The sequence below is a fragment of the Triturus cristatus genome, chromosome 2_2 (assembly GCF_964204655.1).
Source record: "Triturus cristatus chromosome 2_2, aTriCri1.1, whole genome shotgun sequence".
Taxonomy (NCBI): Eukaryota; Metazoa; Chordata; class Amphibia; order Caudata; family Salamandridae; genus Triturus; species Triturus cristatus.
In genome coordinates, this window is record NC_140582.1 from 80,924,483 (window position 1) to 80,952,399 (window position 27,917).

Consider the following 27,917-nt stretch of genomic DNA (forward strand, 5'->3'; position numbering starts at 1 on the left):
CTTCATGCTGGCCTGTAGCATGCAACATTGCTTTCGATGCCTGCATGTAGAACTGATGCATGTCAGGATTGGGCCTCCATTCTGTGTAATGGTCCGGGATCTTTACTCCAACCACACGGCGAGGGTTCAGATAAACGATGTCCTCTGACACGTCTTCCCCATCAGCCAAGGGACAAGACAGGGCTGCTCTGTGTCCCCACTCCTCTTCAAGCTTCTGATCAAGGCCCTGGCATAACGTATTTGCACCAATGCGCAGATCCGCGGTGGGGCTAAAGTGACGGCCCCGAAGATCGCATAACCTTCTATGCGGATGACCTGCTTTATCTGGTGAACGCTGCAATGGGTGGCCCCTGTCCCTTGGTCTGCTTCTAGGAGGCTCAGGGTGAACCTCTCCAAATCAGTGTGTGTGCCCTTGGCCCCATCCCGAGACTGCTTTGACTACCAGGATTATATTCCTATCCGCCGTCTCAGTTTAAAATACCTGGGTATCTGGGTTGCATTACACCCTGAACTTACCTGGTCCCTTAACCTCGAGCTCCTGGCACGGAAAGCTAAAGCAGACCTTATTAAATGGCAATCCCTTCCGGAGAATATAATGGGTTGCGTAGCTATATCTAAAATTATAATCCTGTCAAAAGTTCTATATGTCTTTCAAAATCTGCCCTTCCCTTTCTCACGGCCATGGTTTAAGTTCCTGGACAGGGTGGCGGCTTCCTTCCTGTTGCATGGCTCCAAGCCCGTATGGCCTATGCACACTATCAACGAGCCCAATATGACGGTGGCCGGGTGATGGCCAACCTCTACCTCTATTATTTAGACTCTCATCTCCTTGGTTGGATCCTGCCTACCAGTTAGAATTATGCCTCCTAGGGTTTCCTCGACTTCAGGCTATGCTTTATGGTTCCCCCATCCCCACACCATATCCCTAGTGACTAAAACAGCTCGCCTAGTTTGGAGGGAATCCTTACGCCACATCTGCAGGGATACCATACTCACACAACAAACTCCTCTTTGGCATGGCACCTGATTGGGAAAGGTGGGGCGCTGCAGGGTTTTGGAAGATGGGACCTCAATCAGGTTATCTGGTTGGGGACTCCAATGCAGTCTTTTTAGGAACTCCAGACCACATGTGCACCGGCCAGTGGGCAGCTCCAATTGAGACATGCTCTTCGATCTCGCACCCCGCAGACCAACTCCCTTAACGAGTTTAGTCCACTGGAGGCTATAACTACCAATGGGTGATCTGGACAAAAAGTGGGATTTCCGAAATAAATCTACCGTACTTTGATTGTCAACACCCCAGGCACCCTGGACCATCTCAGAACACGATGAGAGAACTGGTTGGGCCCCCTTGAAGAAGATGATTGGCAGGACACGCTGATGGCACCCAGGGTTATTACAATCTCTTCCAGATTGCAGTTAAGACAAACATACTACCTCTGTAATGCTTACCTCTACCCGGCTAGATTACACTGAGCAGGACTCCTCCCTGAGCCTACTTGCCCTCGCTGTACTGAAGCCCCTGCCGATTTCTACATCTGGATATACCCCAAGATTTAGGAGTAGTGGTCTGCAGCATGAGGGAACTGACTGAGGTGTTGGGGTGGAGGTTACCCTTGCCCCTCTAATGCGCCAACTGGGTGATCTCAATGGCTCTGGGGGCACGAGGGCTGATTGGTCCTTCCTGGGAACGGCCCTTATGGTCGTCAACATGACATGCCCCCTGGTGGAATTCTCCTACCCACCCACCCTTTCGCAATGGCACGGGGGGCACTGCTGGGCAAAACAAGAAAAAACTGTCTATGAGGCCAGGGGCTGTCCCCTGCAGCATGGTCAGATTTGAGGGAAATGACTGGGCCAATTAGCCTAAGATCCCAACTAGTGACAGGAGTGCTGCTGTTGTTTTCCACTATTATATTGTGTCATCTGAATGCAAATGCCTTTCTCTGACAAGTCACTTGTGTGTTCTGTTGCTTTTCTCTATGCAAAAATCAATGAAATCTGTTTATCAAAAAACAAACCCTCCCAAACCCCTCCTTACTTCTCCCTAAACCCATCCCATTTTGTAGTACGTATTCCCTATTTTCCTGCCACTACCCAAGATTCTCCTACATTTATTATTCAAATGTAAATCGGAGAGGGGGATCTCTGCACAGAAAAGATAGAAGAGGCAAAGACCTCTGCACACAGGTTAGTAAACAGCATTTGTAGTACGTGAGTAGTACTATTGTATCACTACTAAACGTACTACAAAATGCAGTTTGTGAATAGGCCCTTGGAACAATTATGATATACATTCTCTTTTAGGCATCCCCTTTTGAATTATATATGTTAATTTATTCAGGTGCATGTTTCAAATATAAACGATCATTTATTAACGCAGTTATTCATGCCAACATGATAATTCAACCTGCTTGAATATATTTTTATGTTTTTTTCTGGACAGATCTTTTCAGTGTTTGTTTTTAAATAATGAAGAATTCTTCCTAAAAATGTATATATTGACTTCTCACTTATTGTTTATAAACAACAAGCAAGTGTTCACAGAATATAAATAAGTGAAGGGTTGCAAGGGCTTTACTACTAATTTTTTATTCGGAAAATGTTCAAAATGTTCAGATTCAATTTATAAAGTAGAACAGAGTGTAATGAGATATAGAGGAAATTTGTACCAATAATTCGAGATTGTGGGTCATCCAGAGCCATAATCATCTTTCCTTGCTGAAGGCCAAGGGGAAGGCACATCCAGCCTTCACTCAGCTTAACCGATGACCTGCAGACTCTGACAGGGACAGCAGCTGCTGTGCTTTCTTTGCTAAACATTGGTACAACTGTTCAAGAAAAGGTATGTAGGTGTGAATCAGATGTGGAACTCAAAGTAGCCCTCTTTCGGTGCTAACTTTAGCTTAGTAAGCCAAGAGAAAGATGGGTTGGGGATATTGATTTAAAGAAGCTGTATGATACCAGCATAATATTTCAAAATTGTTATTATTCTGCCTACTAATAAGTATCATTGCAACCATCTTGTTTATTTTTATAATAGTTACTGTTCATATTGTGTGCACTAGGTTAGAATTTTGATTTTAATCAATCTTGAAAATATTTTAAACAAAACTACTACATTTTGATAGTATTTTCAAACCATTGTCAATATTATTAAATGTGCTCTACATTATTTCTTAGTCAGTTTCTATAATTCTGCACTTTGCTTTTCAGAATATGCTGCAATAAAAGTAGAGCAGGGATTTTCTGCAGGAATATGTTTCAGAAGGCTTCTCTTTTCCAAAGTTCTCCAGAGACAAGAACCTCAACTGGGATGTTGGTGCTGTGGGGTTTTCACCCTCTCCTGGAATGAGTTCTCCCTTGGTTTTTGCTGCACCTCAGTCCTTGTCTTTAAGAGGAGTACTATTAATGATTGGAACCTGTCTTGAAGATTCTACATTTTCTCTGGCTGATTTAATGTATGTGGTATTTCTGACTTTAAAGAAGGTGAACTTGATTTGAATTGGGGTCTCCTCACTGAGCTACACTTTAATGTTAATGTATAGCTTGACATAGACTGAGGGTAGTTATGGTATTGATAGTGAACTATCATATTTTTCGAGGTGTAGCACTTGCTTAGCACTGCACCACAAACCTCATAAAAACCAAACTCCAACAGTTCATTTGTATTCCAATCTTCCTTAAAGGAAAGTAACTTCAAATAATTCTCAAATACAAATAATTCAGAATCAAAATCCTAAAATGTTGCAATCCGATGTTATTCTCACTATAACCACCAGACTGCCTACAAGTGTTTCAAGGTAGAAATCTTTATCCAAGGTAATCATATTTTTCAGCAAATTTAGCTCATCAGATACATTCCTCGATACAAGTACTAAACCTCGCCCTAGTTTGTTATTAGAAGTACTCAGTATGTAGCGACTCCCAGTATGAGAGTTCTGAGTCAAAAGGAGCAATGACCTTTCTAGAAGGAAACCTTGAGCACATTACTAGCAGGCCCACCTTAATGCACAGGTGAATCACCTTTGTGCCTTCCAGTCTTCTATAATAAGTTTATGTGTGATCTCTTATATAGTATAAAAATAGGTACGAAGCAGCAAAGAGTTATAAAAAGATGAGGGTGGAGGCGAGGTGCACAGAGAAAGGGGATAAGGTCCATCATCCAGAGGGTTACACTTGGATGGGGTGTCACTTTAAATGGAGGGTCTTCAGTTCCTTCTAGTAGAGCAGGCATGAGGGGGCATGACTAAACTGGTTGGCGATGTAATTCCAGATACTTGGGCATGCTATAAGATATTTTCAGACAAATTTTACTCTCTACAGTTTAACTAAAAGGAACACACACAAAACAGAAGACAAATCAATCATTCCATGACACCTGGGACTGACTGCTCTAGCCTCCTACTGACTTAGGCAGTATCCCTTTGTCTACAGCTTTCTCCAGTCCCTTTAGAAGATCATTAACTACAATTCCTCTGTATACTTGATAAAACTCATTTGCGATACTCTACCCACCAGGTGTTTGACAGGTGACAACCCCTCATAAGGCTTATAAATTTAAGTTCTGTCTAATGGTTTTCTTAGTTTTTCCCATTTGGCTGTTGTAAGCTCAGGCATGCCTCTCATTTCTATTACATTGTACATCTTATCTAATTTATTTTATAGAAATGCGAATAGGGATCCTTAAGACACTTGTAAAAGATCTATTGTATCCCTTTTTGGAAGTATGCTATTGTCTCACTGTCTCTCTGCACTGTGGAAATGATGGCATACAGTGTCTCTTCTTAGCAGCCATGCCAATTTGATGTTCCTCAGGCAAAGCTTTTTAAGGCTGTTTACTTGAGGATTATGGAAAGTCTTTTTTTGAAATCAGGTTTGGTCTGACGCCATAAGATTTTTCTACAAATGTTTCCTTAACAAGGCTTTTATTGTGTTTTATTTATTACTCTTTTTAACATTGTGTTTCCGCAAAAGTTGAGTTTACCACTTCCACAATATCTAATCTGAATGTACCATCTTGTTATGCTTCTAACCCCAGCTTCCATGAAGGCACAATGGGCAATATTCTTCCCCATTCATATATTGGCAAGTGGTGCCATGCTTTATTAAGATACCAACCCAACTGAAGTTCCCTATTAAAGTCAGAATCAATTTTACGGTACCTTGATGTGCATACAAAGCAATCCACTTAAAAAATTAGTTATCTAGCAAATTTGCTCGCAATATCAATCCCCGCCTATAAAAGAGGACTCAGGAGCAAAAATTCACTTTATCTGGAAGCACAGAGATTAAAAACTTCTCAAGCACAAACTTTCACAAATACTGTGCAACATCACCATGGAATTGTCTTTCCAATGGCTTAAGAACTTGGCCTACTCAATTCCATTTCATGAACCAATTACAAATTTACAGAATTTGACATTTCCTCAACTAAGGTGAGAAGTTCTAGTTTGCATCTTAGCTTTACGGCAGCTACTGACTTAACTGCATTGTTTTAGCCTACATGTCCTTGTAATATCATTTATGTTCACCTTAAGGTCCAGGGACATTATTGAAGCATTACACAATTGAAATAAATAAATAATTGCTTTATTCCTTGGTCCCACACATAATGTTAATCCTAGTACACATTACAGACTGCCAGGTTAGAGGTATAAACCCTCTTTTCATCATCTGTCTCTAAATGCTTCAACCGACTTTAAATCACAAACAGCCAAATAATCTTTAAAAATATAGGCACACACCTAAATAGATATTTGTTACTTTGTGAGTGTGTGCATATCTACAATCCAAGTTCCAGCCGTCAAAACACCGGACACCGACACCGCAGGTAGGTAAAAAAATCGCACTCTTTATTTTGCTGTGAAAACTGTTGTAACGCGTTTCGGCAGCATTACTACCTTGCGCACATATATATATGTGTGTGTGTGTTTTTCTATCTATATGTGTGCATGTGCACTGATGCATGGGGGGTTTTCTTTGAATAGTTTTATTATACTTTAGTTAAAAATAATCAAAGATGGTCACCCTTGCATGCCGATGAATGCACACACACGGGTGGCCATCCATTAATTTTTTTAAACACTATTTGGATTAGGCAACCTATACATGCATATGCGAGTAGAAAGATCATCTTTCAATTTTTTCATATAATCTGATAAAAGCAATTAAAAGAATACAAACATTGGAAAGGCCAGTAGCTCAGCGGCTAAACCTATTGGCTTTGCCAATACTTGTTTGCTCTTGTATTTTAAAGGTTATCTCTCGCCCACAATATTATATCCCCTGAATTTGGGCCACATACTCCTTCAGACAAAAAAATCTTTGATTTGGGATGTTTATACTTTAAAAAGCACATATCTCTTGCATTCAAGCCTAGTGCTCTCTGTATGCACAGTATCCATACATCAGTATGCACCTCCCATTTACATCAGCCATCCTATATGATACTGAGAAAGGTACCCAAGGTGCTATTGTTATTCCCATCCTTATTGCCTATGTATAATTCCGGGGGTTATAATATCCTACTCCTCAAATCTTTTCTGGATTTGCATTCTCAGTAAACATAATATGGTGCCGATCACGATCCGGTAAAAAATGTCCCCGTGCGACTCGTATCGGGTCTTTTTACCGTACGAATCGTACAAGTGCCGTACGAACTGGCAATCACGATTCGCATGGTAAAAAGTCCATACGAACCGCACTGGGAATCATTCCCCACACGTCCTCGGGTCGGAAAATGTGTCCGACACGTCCTCGGACGATTTACCTTACAAACGTGAAAAGCCAAGTCCGACCGAGGAATCACGATCCATCCCGTGCGTCCGAGCGTACAACCGGATGGAAAAAACACCGTCCGCACCGAACTCCTATAGCAACCATGGAGACATGTGCCCGCATACGCGCCCAACACTCCCCCCAGCCCCCGTACGTCCGACACGTACCCCCCGTGTATGTATACCCCCACCCGTCTAGGTACACCCCAGTACGTTCAAGTCGTACCCCCACCCCAGTACGTGTCGTACCACCGTCTATGTACACCCCAGTACGTTCGAGCTCCACCCCCACCCCAGTACGTGTCATACCCCCGTGTACCTACACCCCAGTACGTTCCAGTCGTACCCCCACCCCAGTACGTGTCAAACCACCGTCCATGTACACCCCAGTACGTTCGAGCCCCACCCCCACCCCAGTACGTGTCATACCCCCCGTGTACCTACACCCCAGTACGTTCGAGCCCCACCCCCACCCCAGTACGTGTCATACCCCCCGTGTACCTACACCCCAGTACGTTCGAGCCCCACCCCCACCCCAGTACGTGTCATACCCCCGTGTACCTACACCCCAGTACGTTCCAGTCGTACCCCCACCCCAGTACGTGTCGTACCACCGTGAACCTACACCCCAGTACGTTCCAGTCGTACCCCCACCCCAGTACGTGTCGTACCACCGTGAACCTACACCCCAGTATGTTCCAGTCGTACCCCCACCCCAGTACGTGTCGTACCACCGAGAACCTACACCCCAGTACGTTCGAGCCCCACCCCCACCCCAGTACGTGTCATACCACCGTGAACCTACACCCCAGTACGTTCCAGTCGTACCCCCACCCCAGTACGTGTCGTACCACCGTGAACCTACACCCCAGTACGTTCCAGTCGTACCCCCACCCCAGTACGTGTCGTACCACCGTGTACCCAGTACGTTCGAGTCCTACCCCCACCCCTGTACGTGTCGAACCACCGTGTATGTACATCCCAGTACGTTCGAGCCCCACCCCCACCCCAGTACGTGTCATACCCCCGTGTACCTACACCCCAGTACGTTCCAGTCGTACCCCCACCCCAGTACGTGTCGTACCACCGTGAACCTACACCCCAGTACGTTCGAGCCCCACCCCCACCCCAGTACGTGTCATACCCCACGTGTACCTACACCCCAGTACGTTCCAGTCGTACCCCCACCCCAGTACGTGTCGTACCACCGTGAACCTACACCCCAGTACGTTCCAGTCGTACCCCCACCCCAGTACGTGTCGTACCACCGTGAACCTACACCCCAGTACGTTCCAGTCGTACCCCCACCCCAGTACGTGTCGTACCACCGTGAACCTACACCCCAGTACGTTCGAGCCCCACCCCCACCCCAGTACGTGTCATACCCCCCGTGTACCTACACCCCAGTACGTTCCAGTCGTACCCCCACCCCAGTACATGTCGTACCACCGTGAACCTACACCCCAGTACGTTCCAGTCGTACCCCCACCCCAGTACGTGTCGTACCACCGTGAACCTACACCCCAGTATGTTCCAGTCGTACCCCCACCCCAGTACGTGTCGTACCACCGTGAACCTACACCCCAGTACGTTCGAGCCCCACCCCCACCCCAGTACGTGTCATACCACCGTGAACCTACACCCCAGTACGTTCCAGTCGTACCCCCACCCCAGTACGTGTCGTACCACCGTGAACCTACACCCCAGTACGTTCCAGTCGTACCCCCACCCCAGTACGTGTAGTACCACCGTGTACCCAGTACGTTCGAGTCCTACCCCCACCCCTGTACGTGTCGAACCACCGTGTATGTACATCCCAGTACGTTCGAGTCCTACCCCCAACACAACCTCCTAACTACGGAGCGCACCCCAGGCCCCAACATCACAACCGCATGTACGAGTCGTACCAAGCCACACACAAGGACAGCACCGTACAACCAAATGGCCCATGTACACACCGTACACACGCTCAAAACGCACGGACACAACGAGGACAAAACAAAACAACACAACAATACACCATTCCAATGGCACAAAGCCACTAAACATGGCCAAAAAACACCAAAACAACACCTTCACTGACCTGCAACTGCCAAAAACAAACAGAGGCCCAATACACCACCACTCCTTATAACCAACCCACCCACAATTCAAACACAGCCACACCCACCAATGGACCAATAAAAAGGGCCCACACACACAAACCATGAGCCTTTGCAACAGACCCACTGCTGCCAGACCCCACAGACAACCCACAGCACCAGACCTCAACCTTTACTACACCTTACACTTGCACACCTTCACACAACCACCTTCACAAACACACCCTCATCACATTCACACACACACGCACCTGCACAACCACACCCACACACCCACAACCATCCACACACCACCCCCACCATCCACACCCCCCCACCATCCACACCACTCATCATGCCCACTACCAAGAATCCAAAGTTCAGTAACCGAGAGTTGGAGGTTCTTGTTGATCAAATCCTCAGAGTCGAGCCACAGATCTTTGGAACATTGGTCAGAAACACCAGCCAGGCAGCAAAAACAGCCATGTGGCAGACCATCGTCGATGCTGTGAATGCTGTTGCGGACACCAGACGGACCAGGCAGGAATGCCAGAACAGGTGGTACGATCTGCGGAGGAGGGTCCGAGCCAAGAGGCAGGATGAACACGACCAGGCCAACGCCACCGGAGGAGGGCCCTCCCGCAGACCCGTACACTACCATCCCTGGGAGGAGAGGGTGATGGCCATACTGCCGGTGGAGGCAGTAGAAGGATTAGAAGGACTCCGAGACCCGGGTGAGTACACAAACAACGCACCTCACATGGGGGGAACGGCATCCACAACCAACATCACTAACAGGCACGCAACCACCACAAGCCATCGCATGACTCAACCACACTCCATGAGCACGCACATGCCACTGCTGCCACCATGCCCCATGCACCCAGCTGGACAATGTCAAGTCACAGGCCACAGAAGACAACAACACATGACACGGTAACCCGGATGGCGGGAGGCTGGGCCCAAAAAAGCACATAGTGCAACTCAGAAGCAGACAACAATTCACTCTACCCATATGGCCTAGGTCACAGCCAGACAAACAGTGTGTCCCAACACAGGAATGACTTGCCAGCAAATGGCGGACGCCTTGCATCAACACATGGGGGTGAAGGCACTGTTTAGCACATGACAGCAGCTAATGAACAGCCAACATTGTGAAAGAGTGGCAGCACACACCACCACAGCAGCAGCGCACAGACACACATCACACCCAATGGGTGCCTGGAGATCAGAAACAAACTCACATCAACAAGCCAAGGGCCACTCAAAGATCTGCTAACAGTGTGTGCCCAGGAAGCTGGGCCGAGGTGACAGAGGGTGACACACGGAGGGAGGGAGAGGGGGACAGAGAGGGAGGGAGAGGGGGACAGAGGGAGGGAGAGGGGGACAGAGAGGGAGGGAGACGGACAGAGGGAGGAGGCTGACACACGGAGGGAGGGAGAGGGGGACACAGAGGGAGCGAGACACAGGGAGAGCTAATCAGCCGTGTTGCGTGTGTGAATGTCTGCTCGTCAGCAGGTAGACTGCGTGCATGTAGACAAGGGTGGCCAGTGCCAGAACCCCCCCTCTTCACCATGGCAAAACACAGGGCCATGTCACAACCTGTACACGAGCACAAGGAAAGCTACCTGGATCATATAAGTGTGTGGATCCACTCCATGTGCGCATGTACAGTGCTACACGGAAGGCGCCAATGCATGGCTCGCCACACCTGCCCACTCCACTGCTGACTGCAGTCACACTTGACGCAGCAAGTAAGACTGTGCCACACATAGTTAAAGGGGCCAAAGTGGTGGCCAAGGGACACACCCATGCACAAGTGCACTGTGAGTGGAATGCAAGACAGATCCTAATTCCAAGAGGAAATGTGCCAACTTTGAAACGGATGAAACATGGATGTTGCATGGACCAAAATTAACATTGTCTCTCTCACACACAGGTCAACATCGTGGTGCACCCCCCAACACTGGGGGGGAACACTCACAGGACCCGGATCTGCAGGAGCCCGATCCCACCGGCAGCGACCACTCTCACCACTCTGCGGACGACCCCGACCGACCTGGCCCCTCTGGTGTCCAACCACCTGCAGCACCTGCGTCAGGTACAACTGTGCCAACCACCACCCCCACTCCTGCCACATCCCAGGAGACACCCAGGATCCCTGCCCCAACACCACAATGCAGCCAGGCTCGCCAGGAGGGACACGGTGTCCCGGGCACCCAGGAGGAGGCAGGCGACAACGCCAATGCCACCCCTCAGGGGTCCCGGAGACCCCATGTGCCCACAAGTGCAGGCCAGGCGCAAGTGGGCAGGGGTGGTGGGAGTGGAGGACGGCGGAGGCGCGAGCCTGACCAGTTGGCTGGGGATCCGGTATTTTCCCATGTCCGTAACATCCTGGACTCATACCGGCAGGACACCACGGGCATGGCCCAGGTTGTGTCCGTCCTCGAGGGGATCAAGGCCCAGCAGGCCCAGCAACATGCGGAGCTAATTGCCTGTCTACTGGTACACCAACGGAGGATGGAGGACAGACAGGCTGAGCAAGTGACGGCATTCCAGGGGATTCACGCTACACTCCGTCGGATGGCCGACACCATGGCCGACCCTCCCTGTGCCAGAAGGCGGAGAACATCACCACCCACAGGGAGGGATCAGGAGGAGGAGGAGGAAACATCCGACGGAGCATCCCAGACGTCGTCACGGCCTGCTGGTGAGCTTCCCCGCAGGAGGCCGGGTCGTCCACGGAAAGGACCGTGAGGGTGGCTGCTACATCACCATCTCCCAGGACACCTGGCCTGGCACCTGGCCCACTGGAGCAACAGCATCACAGCATCAAGAGACATTCTCTGCCACATGGCCCTGCTGGTCACTGGCTGACCAATGTTGACAAAGACTGTGGCATGGACTCTGAGGATTTCCCATGGCAAGGACACCAACTCCCCTACTGAACTTTGGATTCCCTAATCCCGGAAAGCCCCTCACTTTGTCCCCCCCCCCCCCCCCAATAATAAATCACACTATGAAGAGTATATGCCTGCTGGTAGCATTATTACCTAACATGTGTCTTGTAAAGTCTAAACATGCCTGAGTCATCTTTTCTCTTCAACCATCCACACCCTGGGGCCTGAGTCTGGCACAGGACACATGGGTCACAGTTTATTAGGCAAGACAGACATGGAGCACCATACACACCCGTGATGGGCACAACCAGCTGAGGGAGTGGCCGAACAACCGTGCTGACACACACATTGAGTACACCAACAGTCTTGCGCAGAGGTCAGGGATCCAGTCCAGTGTCCTGGGTGGCACCCAGGTATGTGTAGACAGGTGGCAGAACCATGTCCTGCAAGCTTGAGTCCGGTGGATGCAGAGAATGGGGGCCTGGACAACGTTGGTTGCATGGGGATGGCACATGTCACAATACCCACGCAGTCATGGACATCATGCCCAATACACAGTCACAGCCCACACACACAGCTTGCATCTTGCGAATCGACACATTGACACATAGCCACAATCAGGGAATACCATGCCAGACATGCAGGATGCACCGTGCCAACACACCAGCATTGACTGAGAAGAGGCACCTTGGAGGCATAGGGACACCTTTATTAGTCATGTATTCGGGTTTGCAGAGGCAACTCGAAGTACACATGAACACATCATGTGGAGTGACATGTGGGTCCAACACTGGCACCCCCCTTCTGCAGCACAAATGCGTGATAGCCATGGTACTGGCACACAAGCGTCGGCTAACAGCTAAATACCCACAGCTGCACACGGAGAGCCTGCCATACACCATAGATCCGCTGATGTGGAAGTCCCACACCATGTCAAGCCAATGCTAACCGTATGTGTCCGAGGGCAGTGTCACACACATTGATGCCATCATCACAATCCACTATCCCATCACTGATGACTGTCAACCAGGCAGACCATCTATTCAGGTGTACACAGCTGCATGTCGTGTCCCATGGGGATGCGACATGGCTGCAGAGGAACCAAACCCCGACAGGGGCAGTGTGCACACATCGTGAACAACTGCCACACCCAATACACCCCAGATGCATCCCTTACCCCATGGAGACTTCCAAACGTGTCCGTGCCTGTAACGCTGAGTCAGCCCACGATGTCATGTCCATGAGGAATAGCAGTGCCACAACAATGCAACCAGCAAACGGCATGCGCAGGTACCTGGGGAAGAGAGACACACAAGAAGTCAGCCACAAAAAGCACAGCCACTTGCATGTGCATTTACTCGACACATGTATGGATGACAACATGCTAGGTCACAATTATGACTGGGGAAATACTACCATCACTGCCACCATCACTCCAGTGACACACCCACACACACCTCTGACCCACGTGCCATACATGCAGGTGGAGACACACATCACAACGCATGCCACACGGGGACCAATGCGTGCACACTCAGACACTGGTACTCACCACTAAGCAAAGAAGTCGCGTATGAGCCGAGTCCGGATGTCCTCTTGCGGCTCCACATCCTCCACATCACTAGCCCCATTGCCAAGCCCTTCGTCCTCCACGGGTGGATGGTCCTCGTCATGTTGATTCAGGATGAGTGGCACAGCTCTTTCAACTGCAATGTTGTGCAGCATGCAGCAGACCATGAAGATCTTGCAGACCTTCGCCGGGGCATAAGGGAGTGCACCGCCGGTCTTGTGGAGGCACCGGAATCGGCTCTTCAGCATGCCAAACGTCCTCTCTATCACTCGCCTTGTCCGGCCATGGGCGGTGTTATAGCGGAGCTGGGCCGGCGTGATGGGGTTGCGGAGAGGTGTCAGCAGCCAAGGCATGTTGGGATAGCCAGCGTCCCCTACATGGGAAGCACATGGACATCGTTAGAACTGGTGAAGCGGTCGTGCTGGTCGGCTATACAGAATACAGGACAGACAGACTGTACCCACCAACAACACATGCCCGTTCGTTGCGCAGCTGCATCATCATATCAGGCATCCCGCTACGCCTCATGATGTAGGCATCGTGTGCTGATCCTGGGAAACGAGCACAGACATGTGAAATCACCATATTGGACAGACACACCACAAGGGCATTGATGGAGTGGTAGTGCTTCCGATTGCGGTACGCCACCTCCCGTGCGTGTGGTGGTACCAAACCTACATGTGTCCCATCTATGGACCCAATGACATGGGGCATCTCTCCCAGGGCATAGAATCCACGCTTGACCTCAGTCATCTGTTCAGGGGTTGGGAACTTGATGAAGTCATCCAGGTGAATCAACATGGCCTCCAAGAAATCATGCAGCACACCGCTGAACATGCTCTGGGACATGCCACCAACATGAGCTATGGTATTTTGGAAGGTACCCGTGGCAAGAAAATGTAGGGCAGCCATTACCTTCAGCTGGGGTGTCAGTGCCGTAGGATACCTGTGCTGCGGTTGCAGGTGTGGTGCCAGTCTCGCCGTCAGCTCCAGGATCAACGGTTGGGTGAAGCGGTAGAGCCGGATCCTGTCATTCTCCTGCATGGCAGCCAAGTCTGGAATTCTTCGGGCAAGAGGCGGCGCTCTGCAGTAATTTGGAAGTGACAAGGAAGAGTGAGTGCACTACGACAACAACTCATGTCTACTGAGCACATGTAAATCTGGCAATACACACATGCTACATAGGGAGTCAGGTATGTGCTACATGCCCAGGACACGTATGGATGCAAGGTGACACTCCTTCCAAGACCCAGCTACACACGGAGATTGAGAACCTCCCCATGCCACGCCATGGGAATAGCTGTGTCCCAGTGCAAGTGAACAGCCCGACGCAAGACAGGAGTGACATACACCCACACATCAGCAGAAGTGGGATGCCGATTGCAGAGACTGGTAGCGGAACACTGGAGCCACAGGTCACATGACATTACACTAGGCCTGCCCACACACCTTGCCATGAAGGTGCACATGTCATGACTCACCACACATTCCTTGTGAGGATGCTGACATGGCCTTGTCACGCTACTCCGTGTCCCATGCATACATGTGCACCTCACATCCGATACCACATGTGGCATGGTGTGCGGAATAGTGTGCAATGACAATCTACACACAGACACATGTTGGTTGCTGCAACGGCTGCAGCTTTTGAGGGTGCTACAACATCAACCTGATGAAAATCCCGGACACATAAATGACATAGTCACATTGTGCACTGTGGGTAGTGACAAGTCATGTGTCATGACCCCTGTACCGGGCATCATGGGACACTTCCGTGTGTTGGTGTCCGTGCCATGCCAGTGACGCTCACCCCAAGTGCGCAGTACGACATGCACACATGTCAAAGGAGTCAAGGGCATGCCTGGCACACATTGCACCGTCACACAGTACACCTATGCACATCTCATCATACATCTGGTGCCTTCTCCACTCAGGAGGCATGTTCCACATCACAGCCTGTCACACCTGTGCCCCACACATGTAGTAATGCACAGACGATGCCTTGATGTCCATTCCTGGACAAGTATGTCCATCCATGGACAAGTATGTCCGCCCTATTCCTACCTGTGTGTCGCCTATCACCACTGTGATGTGTAAAAACCGCCGTACTGCTGCTAAGAGGGCCTGTGTATGTTCCCAAATCACTGTGGGAGTGCTGCCGTATGTGTACCCATCGTGATGGCGAGCGTACAGGCATTTGTACGGTCCGTACCACTACGGGTACGCATACGCGTGCAGACCCATAGTGATAGTGAGCGTAGATGCGTGTGTATGGTCCGTACCACTACGAGTACGCATACGCGTGCAGACCCATAGTGATAGTGAGCGTAGATGCGTGTGTACGGCCCTATCACTATGGGTCTGCACGCGTATGCGTACCCGTAGTGGTACGGACCGTACACACGCATCTACGCTCACTATCACTATGGGTCTGCACGCGTATGCGTACCCGTAGTGGTACGGACCGTACACACGCATCTACGCTCACTATCACTATGGGTCTGCACGCGTATGCGTACCCGTAGTGGTACGGACCGTACACACGCATCTACGCTCACTATCACTATGGGTCTGCACGCGTATGCGTACTCGTAGTGATAGTGAGCGTACATGCGAGTGTACGGCCCGTACCACTACGAGTACGCATACGCGTGCAGACCCATAGTGATAGTGAACGTAGGCATGCATGTACGGGCCGTTGCCATGCATTTGGGGTGCACTAGGGCCCCGAAACGCACCGTACCTGTGTGTGATGCTCCAAATTACATAGGGGACAAGTATTAAGGCCTACATGCATGCTGGTTGTCATGGAGACCAAGTTCAAATTTCGAAATTGTTCTGGAAGGTGCACAGCAGAAGTCAGTTGGAATTATTCTACTTTGTTGCAATGTGTTTGTGGGGCTGACATCATGCAGGAGAATGAAACCGATAGAGAACCCACAGACTGCTAGGTTTGAAGGGATTGGTGGAAACATAGGATGCAAATGTGAGTGACCAATCACTCTGTACTCCTGTGCATGAGACTGGGCAGAAGGGCACATATAAGGCAGCCAGGTCCCATGAGGGAGTACTTGCCTGCACATCTTTGCATTCGTCGACCCAGCTGCTGCTACTGATTCCCTGGAACCATGTCAAGGGCTGTGGAGAGGACACAGCCATTCACCCTGGAGGAGAACATGGCTCTGCTGGATGTGATCCTCCCACAGTACTCCATGCTGTATGGGCGACCAGGGTATCAGGTGAGTGCATAGGCCACTGCCACAGACTGTCCCTATGTTGTGACTGTGACTTCTGCCATTGTGTCCAGGTGTAACACACATGCCATGTACTGTCGGGGGGGTCCCGGGGGGGGGTGCCTGATGTCTCCCAGCAGTGCCCTGAGACAGGAGGGGTGGGGGCCTATCACTCACAGCAGTGCCCTGAGACAGGAGGGGTGGGGGCCTATCACTCACAGCAGTGCCCTGAGCCAGGAGGGGTGTGTGCAGAGTCCTCCCAGCAGTGCCCTGAGACAGGAGGGGTGGGGGCCTATCACTCACAGCAGTGCCCTGAGACAGGAGGGGTGGGGGCCTATCACTAACAGCAGTGCCCTGAGACAGGAGGGGTGGGGGCCTATCACTCACAGCAGTGCCCTGAGACAGGAGGGGTGGGGGCCTATCACTCACAGCAGTGCCCTGAGACAGAAGGGGTGTGTGCAGAGTCCTCCCAGCAGTGCCCTGAGACAGGAGGGGTGGGGGCCTATCACTCACAGCAGTGCCCTGAGACAGGAGGGGTGGGGGCCTATCACTAACAGCAGTGCCCTGAGACAGGAGGGGTGGGGGCCTATCACTCACAGCAGTGCCCTGAGACAGGAGGGGTGGGGGCCTATCACTCCCAGCAGTGCCCTGAGACAGGAGGGGTGTGTGCAGAGTCCTCCCAGCAGTGCCCTGAGACAGGAGGGGTGGGGGCCTATCACTCACAGCAGTGCCCTGAGACAGGAGGGGTGGGGGCCTATCACTAACAGCAGTGCCCTGAGACAGGAGGGGTGGGGGCCTATCACTCACAGCAGTGCCCTGAGACAGGAGGGGTGGGGGCCTATCACTCACAGCAGTGCCCTGAGACAGGAGGGGTGGGTGTGATGCACAGTGTGAGCCTTGATCATTGATTGTGACATTGCCATCATTCCACCTGTGTACCCACTGTGGCACGTACTGCTTTTTCCCTCACCAGGGGATGATGTCCCTATGACAAAGGTGCAATGCGTTGGCTGCATGACATGCCTTGTTGTAACCAGCTAATTTGTACCCATATGTCTCTCTGTGACATGTGGCTGGTGTATTGATGTGATGTCACTTGTTCCTCCTCACAGGTAGGCGCCACTGCCAAGGAGCAGATCTGGCTGACCGCCGTCAGTGCCGTGAGGGGTGTGGATGGTCGGAGGCGGAGCCTGCCCCAGGTGAGGAAACGCTGGCAGGATATCCGGTGCTGGACGCGGAGGATTGCACGGCTCCTGCTGGGGGACTCACCTGAGAGCCACAAGAACCGCGGCCGCCGCCGTCTGAGCCACCTCCACAGGCGTGTGCTGCCGGTGGTCTTTCCAGACCTGGAGAGGCGCTTACAGGCGATGCAGCAGCCGGAAGGGGGTAGGTACATGTGTGTTTGTTGTGTGTCACCGGCATTTGTAAGGGTACAGTAGCATGAATTCACTGGCAGGGTTTAAAGGTGCTGTGCAGATCCTGTTTGCCCCAGTATAGCGCTGCGCCCCTGCCACCCTTCCCCTCCTTGCAATGTGTTCCCTGGTCTGTGTGTAGTCACTCCTTCACAAGGTAATGTAGGCTGGCGCTTTGTCCACGAGAACAATGACTGTAGCATCATGTGTGGGGGTGGTGTGTAACAGGTTGTGGGACCTTGCCTGTGCACTGTCAAGTTCACTGCATGTGGGTTCCATGTCAGTTGGCACTGATGCTGACTCCAGACATGGGAGTTGGTCTCTCATGTGTCATGCCTTACAGCGCGCATGTCCTATGTAGTGGCCTGTGACATGATGTGCATGAGTGTGCGATACACATAGTGCAGGGATGGTGACGTGTGTTGCAGTCATTACCATTCAGTAGCATGTAGTTGCGTGCCCACTACTGTCCCCTGGGGCACCTTTTCCTCAGTGGTGTATGTGTCATCATAAACGTGGACAATCTCAGTGTCTACAGCGTTGGTTGTGCTCTGTGCCATTGTCCCCTGTCACCATGTATATAGACGTGCTATTTTGTACAGGTGTCCACTGTGCAGCCTGACCTGATTGTCCTTCTTCATACTCACAGTTGGCAGTGCCTGTGTGTCTTGTTATACTCATCTGAGGATGGGCACTGGTACCTCATTATTTGTACAGGCGCACCTTGGCTGTTTGGCGTCCAATCTTGCTTTTTGCCTGCCCCTGTGTGTATCACCCAGACTATGAGATGTTGGTGCCACCTGTGTCTCAACAATTTGCCTCGTGTAGGGTCTTGTTGGGGCGGGCAATGCCTATGTGTCAAATCCTGATTTCTACTTGCTGGGTCTGGGCAGTGTGTGATGTGTCTGGACACACACGCAATGTGCAGTGACCGAGTCATGTTGGGCATGTTTTCAGCATTACCTATGCAGCATGTGTCTCAAGTTCATGGATATGGTCCCTGGTCATCGGTATTTTCGCCAACGCTGTGTGGTGCAGATGCAGTGCTGGATTGTCCCCAGGGCCTGGGTGCTATGTCAGACTCCGTTTCCTGTGTTTAGCTATTGTCTCATGCTCTCCATGGTATTTCAGTGGCATGGTGGCTCAACCAACTGTGTGTTTCATGCCCTACATCGGTACCTTGTTTAGTAGATGTTAGGGATCTTCCTTTTCAGGCTATGCAGTGTTACCTATGTCGATTGGACTCATGTGACTGATGTGTACAGCTGTCTGATTAATTTCTGTCTCTCCACCCTGCCCACAGCATCGTCGGGGGACACAGAGGGAGACATGGACACAGGCAAGGCGGAGGGACCGAGCACCAGTGCCAGCCGTGACATCGGGGCTGGCACATCGAGTGGGACAGAGGTGGAGGATAGTGCGGCCGAGGACCTGTCGACTGGCACGTCAGAATACGAAGCTGACAGGTCCGAGGAGGATGTCTCCGAGTGGGCGGTGGCTGCACCAGCAGCTGACAGCGGAACAACACCTCGCACCGCCCCCTCAGTTCCCACCAGCCGCCTCCCACTTGCTCGTGTCCCTTCCCAGCGTGCCCGGTCACGGCATGTCTCCTTCCTGCCAGGCACCGCACCCCCTGCCCCTGTCTCCACTGCTGCCGCCAATGCAGAGTCTGTGGACATCCAGCGGCAACTGCAGGTTGGTCAGGCTGCGATCCTTAATGTCCTCCATGCCCACGGCAAAACCCTCACCAACATCGAGGCTTTCTTGGAGGGCATTCATTCATCGCAGGCTGACCAACGCAACTTGCTGAGGTCCATAGACTCCACACTGACTGCAGCAGTGGGTCTCCTGCAGCGCGACCTCCCCCCACCTACCCCTGCCCCATCCACACTTCCCACTCCCATGCCTGTCCCACGTACACCCAGACGTCGGCATGCACCCACATCAACGGACACGGGCACCACACCAGCAGGGAAGGTCCACCGCACTCCTCCTGACACACACACACAGGGTGAGGTAGGCACACCCACTGGGTCGGGGGGCAAACGTGTGACACGCAGCCATAGTGGGAGTCCGCATTCCACCCAGTCCACTCCCTCCAAATCCCCTCCCCTCAGCTCTCCTGGCCACATCTCCCCCAAGGACTCCTTCATGGCCGCTCTGTCCCTGAGCCCCACAGTTACACCACCACGCAAGCGGTCAAGGAGGTCCCCGGTCAGGGTGGTTGAGTCTCCCCCCCTGTCTCCACCCTCCCCCGGTGGCGCTGCGACCCATCCCTCTGACCCCCCCCCCTCCTTGGGGCCTGAGGTCCCTTCGGGTGCAGGGGACTCCCTGGAGGACCTTGCAAAGGTGTGTAGTGCCATCCTGGCCTCCGCCTTTGGCACTGACCCACCCCCTGTGGTGGAGTCCTCCATCCCTGCACCCACAACGCCGCCCCTTTGCCCTGATGTCCCTGCGGTGCCTGTTGCTTCCCCCCCCCCCTGATGCCCTCACCAGTGTGGAAGACGATGCCATTTGACTGTGCAGGCAAGGTAGGGGACACGCATCCCACTGTGTCCCCCATCCAGCTGAGAATCATTGACTGCCCTATGGGCTTTGTGAAGATTGAACTGCCTGCGATCCACGGACATTGTGCTCATGCTGAATAAAGCTTAATTTTGTTTTCATTATCACACTACTGCTATGCTGGTTTTGGTGTTGGTGGGGCTGCTACATGGTTTTGGGTGGTGTGTAAGGGTTTGGGTGTGTGGGATATGTAGTAGTGTACTGCTCATTGGTGGGACCCTGGGATCTGTGTGCCATCACAAGGTGTTGGCTAACTTTCTTTGTTCATGTAAGCAGTTACTGCATGGTGCACTTGTCCCAGGGTGTATTCCTTCCTCTGTGTACCCAGCTTTCTTCCCTGCAGGGTGTTCCCAATGTTTAGCGCAGAGCTGTGTCTACATGAGCTGTGTGTGTGACGGAGCCCTTCTACTTTGGCCATGCATGCAGGGCCATGTCTCCACCTGCAACAATCGTGGCATCCTTGGTGATCACTGTACTTGTGTGTGGAGTCTGTTGACATGAGTTCATGGGGACATGTTCCCTTGTAGCCAGTATGCATGTGGATAATTCTGGCCTCACACACATGTGTTACACCCCTCCTGTCTCAGGGCACTGCTGGGAGTGATAGGCACCCACCCCTCCTGTCTCAGGGCACTGCTGGGAGGACTCTGCACACACCCCTCCTGTCTCAGGGCACTGCTGGGAGGACTCCACACCCACCCCTCCTGTCTCAGGGCACTGCTGGGAGTGATAGGCACCCACCCCTCCTGTCTCAGGGCACTGCTGTTAGTGATAGGCACCCACCCCTCCTGTCTCAGGGCACTGCTGGGAGGACTCTGCACACACCCCTCCTGGCTCAGGGCACTGATGTTAGTGATAGGCACCCACCCCTCCTGTCTCAGGGCACTGCTGGGAGGACTCCACACCCACCCCTCCTGTCTCAGGGCACTGCTGGGAGTGATAGGCACCCACCCCTCCTGTCTCAGGGCACTGCTGGGAGGACTCTGCACACACCCCTCCTGTCTCAGGGCACTGCTGGGAGGACTCCACACCCACCCCTCCTGTCTCAGGGCACTGCTGGGAGTGATAGGCACCCACCCCTCCTGTCTCAGGGCACTGCTGGGAGGACTCTGCACACACCCCTCCTGTCTCAGGGCACTGCTGGGAGGACTCCACACCCACCCCTCCTGTCTCAGGGCACTGCTGGGAGTGATAGGCACCCACCCCTCCTGTCTCAGGGCACTGCTGGGAGGACTCTGCACACACCCCTCCTGTCTCAGGGCACTGCTGGGAGGACTCCACACCCACCCCTCCTGTCTCAGGGCACTGCTGGGAGTGATAGGCACCCACCCCTCCTGTCTCAGGGCACTGCTGTTAGTGATAGGCACCCACCCCTCCTGTCTCAGGGCACTGCTGGGAGGACTCTGCACACACCCCTCCTGGCTCAGGGCACTGCTGTTAGTGATAGGCACCCACCCCTCCTGTCTCAGGGCACTGCTGGGAGGACTCTGCACACACCCCTCCTGGCTCAGGGCACTGCTGTTAGTGATAGGCACCCACCCCTCCTGTCTCAGGGCACTGCTGGGAGGACTCTGCACACACCCCTCCTGTCTCAGGGCACTGCTGGGAGGACTCCACACCCACCCCTCCTGTCTCAGGGCACTGCTGGGAGGACTCCACACCCACCCCTCCTGTCTCAGGGCACTGCTGGGAGTGATAGGCACCCACCCCTCCTGTCTCAGGGCACTGCTGGGAGGACTCTGCACACACCCCTCCTGTCTCAGGGCACTGCTGGGAGGACTCCACATCCACCCCTCCTGTCTCAGGGCACTGCTGGGAGTGATAGGCACCCACCCCTCCTGTCTCAGGGCACTGCTGTTAGTGATAGGCACCCACCCCTCCTGTCTCAGGGCACTGCTGGGAGGACTCTGCACACACCCCTCCTGGCTCAGGGCACTGCTGTTAGTGATAGGCACCCACCCCTCCTGTCTCAGGGCACTGCTGGGAGGACTCCACACCCACCCCTCCTGTCTCAGGGCACTGCTGGGTGGACTCTGCACACACACCTCCGATTTCAGGATATGTACGCTTGGAACATACACGGTGGGGGAACGCTCAATGCATTCGAGGTGAGGGTACGAGTCTACTTACACTGGTGTGGTGGGGGTACGCTCCATGCATACGCGGGTGAGGGTACGGGTCGTACTTACACTGTTGGGGTGTGGGGTACGCTCCTTGCATACGCGGGTGAGGGTACGGGTCGTACTTACACTGTTGGGCTGGGGGGTACGCTCCTTGCATGCGCGGGTGGGGGTACGGGTCGTACTTACACTGTTGGGGTGGGGGTACGGTCCGTGAGTCCGCGGGTGGGGGTAGGAGTCGTACTTACACTGGTGGGGGTGGGGGTACGGTCCGTACGTCTGCGGGTGAGGGTTCGAGTCGTACTTACACTGTTGGCATGGAGGGTACGCTCCATGCATACGCGGGTGAGGGTTCGAGTCGTACTTACACTGTTGGCATGGGGGGTACACTCCATGCATACGCAGGTGGGGGTACGGGTCGTACTTACACTGTTGGGCTGGGGGGTACGCTCCATGCATACGCAGGTGGGGGTACGGGTCGTACTTACACTGTTGGGCTGGGGGGTACGCTCCATGCATACGCGGGTGGGGGTACGGGTCGTACTTACACTGTTGGGCTGGGGGGTACGCTCCTTGCATACGCGGGTGAGGGTACAGGTCGTACTTACACTGTTGGGCTGGGGGGTACGCTCCATGCATACGCGGGTGGGGGTACGGGTCGTACTTACACTGTTGGGGTGGGGGGTACGCTCCTTGCATACGCGGGTGAGGGTACGGGTCGTACTTACACTGTTGGGCTGGGGGGTACGCTCCATGCATACGCGGGTGGGGGTACGGGTCGTACTTACACTGTTGGGGTGGGGGCACGGTCCGTGAGTCCGCGGGTGGGGGTAGGAGTCATACTTACACTGGTGGGGGTGGGGGTACGGTCCGTACGTCCGCGGGTGTGGGTTCGAGTCGTACTTACACTGTTGGCATGGAGGGTACGCTCCATGCATACGCGGGTGAGGGTTCGAGTCGTACTTACACTGTTGGCATGGGGGGTACGCTCCATGCATACGCGGGTGGGGGTACGGGTTGTACTTACACTGTTGGGCTGGGGGGTACGCTCCATGCATACGCGGGTGGGGGTACGGGTCGTACTTACACTGTTGGGGTGGGGGGTACGCTCCTTGCATACGCGGGTGAGGGTACGGGTCGTACTTACACTGTTGGAGTGGGGGGTACGCTCCATGCATACGCGGGTGAGGGTACGGGTCGTACTTACACTGTTGGGGTGGGGGTACGCTCCATGCATACGCGGGTGGGGGTACGGGTCGTACTTTCACTGTTGGGGTGGGGGGTGCGCTCCTTGCATACGGGATGGGGGTAGGGTCCGTACATATCCGTCCCCACGCTATGTGATGCTTGTGCGGCCCGTACCCAGGCCTTTGCCACGTGGGTGCGATCCGTCCCGCCATTGTTGGGGTGACGTGTGTGGGCGTGGTCCGACTCGTACCCACGCTCTTCAGGCGTGGGTACGGGACGTACCTGTCTGGTTGTGTTGCCGGTTCGCGTGGTGACGGACTTCCGTTGTGGCGGTCGCTGGCTTATCAGGACACGCCCCCACCCCCTCGTGGTGACCAGGGCATGGGAGTCAGGTATGTCCAGGCCATGTGTGGTGTGTGACTTATGTGGTTGTTTTGTGGCCTGCCCTGGTCCTGCCACCCCCACCCCACCCCACTTTCCCCCCTCCCTTAGTTATTCTGACCTTCTGCGGCGTCTGCGTCGTAACCTGTAGAGGAGGTGGACTGCTATGAGGGCAGGGATGACTCGTAGGTTCGGGTCCATGTCTGTCCGTCGCGTACTGGTACTCCTTGATCGCGTCGTCCTGTCGCGTACGGGTCCTCCTTGATCGCGTCGTCCTGTCGCGTACGGGTCCTCCCTGGTCGCGTGGTCCTGTGTGTCCGTCGCGTACTGGTCCTCCTTGTTCGCGTCGTCGTCTGTCTGTCGCGTACTGGTGGTCCTTGTTCGCGTCGTCCTGATTTCCCGGCAGTTTTTGGCTGCCGCAAAATATTCACCGTGCGGGGTGACGTCGGTGCGAATCGTGATTCGTGGGTCGTGAATGGCTGGCTGCGAGCGTCCCGACGTCAGGTCGGCGCTTTTCCGGATCGCATTGGTAGGTTTTTTTTGGTCGGTCGGGCTTTTTTACGATTCGTACGGTACTGGTGTACCCGTGCGAATCGTAATTCCTTGTTTGTAAAAATTGACGACCGGGTACGCGTCGGACGGAGATTATGCTCCGTCCGACGGTTCGTACCCGGTTTTTGCCGGATCGTGATCGGCACCTATGTGTTTCTTGAAAGGACGCTGTCTGAGTGTCTCATCCTATTAGATATGGTGCACAACAAGCGTCTTAAAATACTTGTTCAGTCCTCTGGCATTCCACATCACACTATAAATTTTACTTTAGATTCCAGTTTATTTCAAGATTTTCCTTGGCTATCTGGCCTCTACTGCTGCAGACAGCTAATGTTTTACTGCACTAATGTGGATCTTCCCTTCATCTATCATGTTAACCCTGTGTCCCCTGCACCAGACACTAAAAAACTCAACAATCCTCTTCCTGCCCCAGGTGAGCAACACTACACCCATTTAATTCTCTTATAGTCAACTCTAAATCAGGCTCCCAATCAAACACCTCGCAGTGAATTCACAAACGAATAACAACTCTGCACCCTTAAATGTACTTCTACATATGGGTGCAGATTGACTACTTTTTGAAATTCACCAACATTGGTAGCAGTATGCCTGGAATAGTGTGCTAGTCACAAGTTTTCTGGAGTACTGTTAGCAGTGTCTTGTGATGTTTCTGTGTGGCCCCTGTTCCCAACTCTAGAGCTCCACACACTGTACAATTACGCGTTGGGGAAAGGCAGCCTACCGTGCAACAGCACATTTTGTTTCATTTTCTTCTCCAGGAGGAAAACATTTTTCGTTGTGTACAAATCATTTGGCCTACACCCACCGGACATTTAAGGGTTTTCCGTTCCCATTCCCTAGCTGGGAGGGAATTTTCTTCAGCCTTTTTGTGGTACAAATCTCCACTCCAATAATTTCAAGAGTGGGAAAGGGTCAGAGAGGTGTTTGTGAATGCCCACAAACTCACAAGCATGTGGGCGTTTGAGCTACCCCTTTGCACGCCCATTCCACACTTAATGCATGCGGTTGTGGCACAGCTTAGTTAAGTTTAACCTCTTCAGTGCCCATGACGAGATAGTCTCGTCATGGAGCACGGTTGCGCTGTGCCCATGACGAGACTATCTCGTCATGAACCCCGCCCTCTAATGTAACGCCCGGCACAGGGCGGGGAAAGGGCGGGGCACTGAAGGGGTTAATAAGGGCTAGATGTACAAAGCATTTTTGAAGTCGCATATGACCCATTTCACTGAATCAGTCCATTTGAAACCGCTGAAATGCTTGTTGAGATGTACAAAACCCAAATTGCGATTTGGTAACATGTTTCCGAATAGCGATTTGAGTTTTGCGATTCGGTATTTGAAAGGCGCAAATTGATAGCGTCCCTCACAAATACGGAATTGGACTGGTATGTACGAATGTTTTGTGACTGAAATGTAGTCGCAAAACCTTCTCAATTTACCGCCAATTGAAAGTTGGTGGTAACCCATTCACAAGGGACCCATTACCCTTTGAAAATGTTTGCTAAAATATTTTTTACGAGCATGGTCTGGTCCCACGGACCACTGCATACTCTTAAAAAATCTAACTTCCAAGTTTCATTTTATTTCTTTTTTTAATGCATCCTGTGTTCCTTAAAAGGAAAACGGGCTGCATTTAAATTTTTTTTAAAAGATTGCTTTCTTTAAAAGCAATCACAGACGTGGTGGTCTGCTGACCCCAGCAGGCCACCATCTCTGTGATGGCTGAGATTCCTAAAGGGTCACAAATTACGACCTGCCTCATTAATATTCATGAGGTAGGTCTATATGGGACCTACTAGGAATTGCTAATGAAACTGAAAACAGTTTCATATATTAAAAATACAGATTTCCTAATAGCTTTTCACAGGAAATCACAATTAGGAAATCACTAATCATGACTTTCCTGCATCTAGCCCTTAGTTATTAATATAGCCCTGTCTAAACCCAAAGGATGACAAAAACTGTTTACACGTTTTCAGTCTACATTTCACAATCAGAAACACAAAGGATTGATCAGGAGGTGTAAAACATTGGAGGGAAAAAAATAAAAAAAGAGCCAAGTTGCACAGTCAGGGAAGGTAGGGACAGGTTAGGTTTATTTAGTAAATGTTGGTTTAGTTTATCCTTAAAGATTTTTGAAGAGAGTGCGCTTTTATTGTATGATGGGAGGGACTGCCAAAATTTCGGTGCATGTCCTAAGAAAGATCATTTTGTGTGTATTTTTCTGAAAGTTAAGGTTCTGAAAAGCAATACATTTTGCTCCTGAGTGATAAGCTATGTTCAGCACACTCAGATGCGGCAATGTGTAAAACTACTTTAAAAAACACAAGGTGACACTTGGGAAGTCCGATGAGCTGGGCATTGTCATGTTATGTTATGTTATGTTATAGGGTTTTTATATAGCGCCTATCACCGCCGGTCTCTAAGCGCTCAACAGAAAAACCACAAACATACTGACGCCACAGTGCCCTCTGCCCACTCCAACTAGGCTAGGAGTGTAGCCTTTCCAAATAGGTGTGTCCAATGCACATGTAATTACAAAGTAGGTCAATGCATTTAGAGCTTATCAGTACCATTTGTGGATACCTGCCAGCATAAATGGAGGTCGTAGTGTGGGATATCGCAGAGGAATATCTAATGGCAACAATATCGGAACCAAAATAACGAAAGCTAAACTATCAAGGTGGTATAGATTTACCATTCGTAACTCCACCTTGAAGCTATATGTACATTTCATCAAGGTAACATATATGTGAAGTTAGGTATAGAGAATCTATACATACTTGTCTGTCAATACTTTGTTCTCCATATTCTGGTTGAGATATTGTGACCACATGATATTCTTTCCATGATATTCCTGATCCACACCGTGAAGGGAGCCATTTTCGACTGTATAGATCGGTTTATGGACGAAAGTGAGTTTGTGAATCAGGCGCCTGGTTCATTCAGTCTCTTTTCATTTGGCATTTTTACTTCCAAGGCAAACTGTTCAAGTGTGAGTGGTGAGAAGGGAAGTAGGAAAGACATTCCTATTTGCTAGGTCTAGTTCTAGGTCTAGTTCTAGCCAACAGCATCAGTCTTGTTGTATCAAGTCAGTCAACAACAGGGGCTGCACA

General features: G+C 51.7%; 1 protein-coding gene across 1 annotated transcript in view; it reads right to left on the minus strand.

The window, feature by feature from the left end:
• Positions 1–27,917, minus strand: part of SPMAP2L (sperm microtubule associated protein 2 like) — a 546,678-nt gene that overhangs the window by 222,655 nt on the left and 296,106 nt on the right.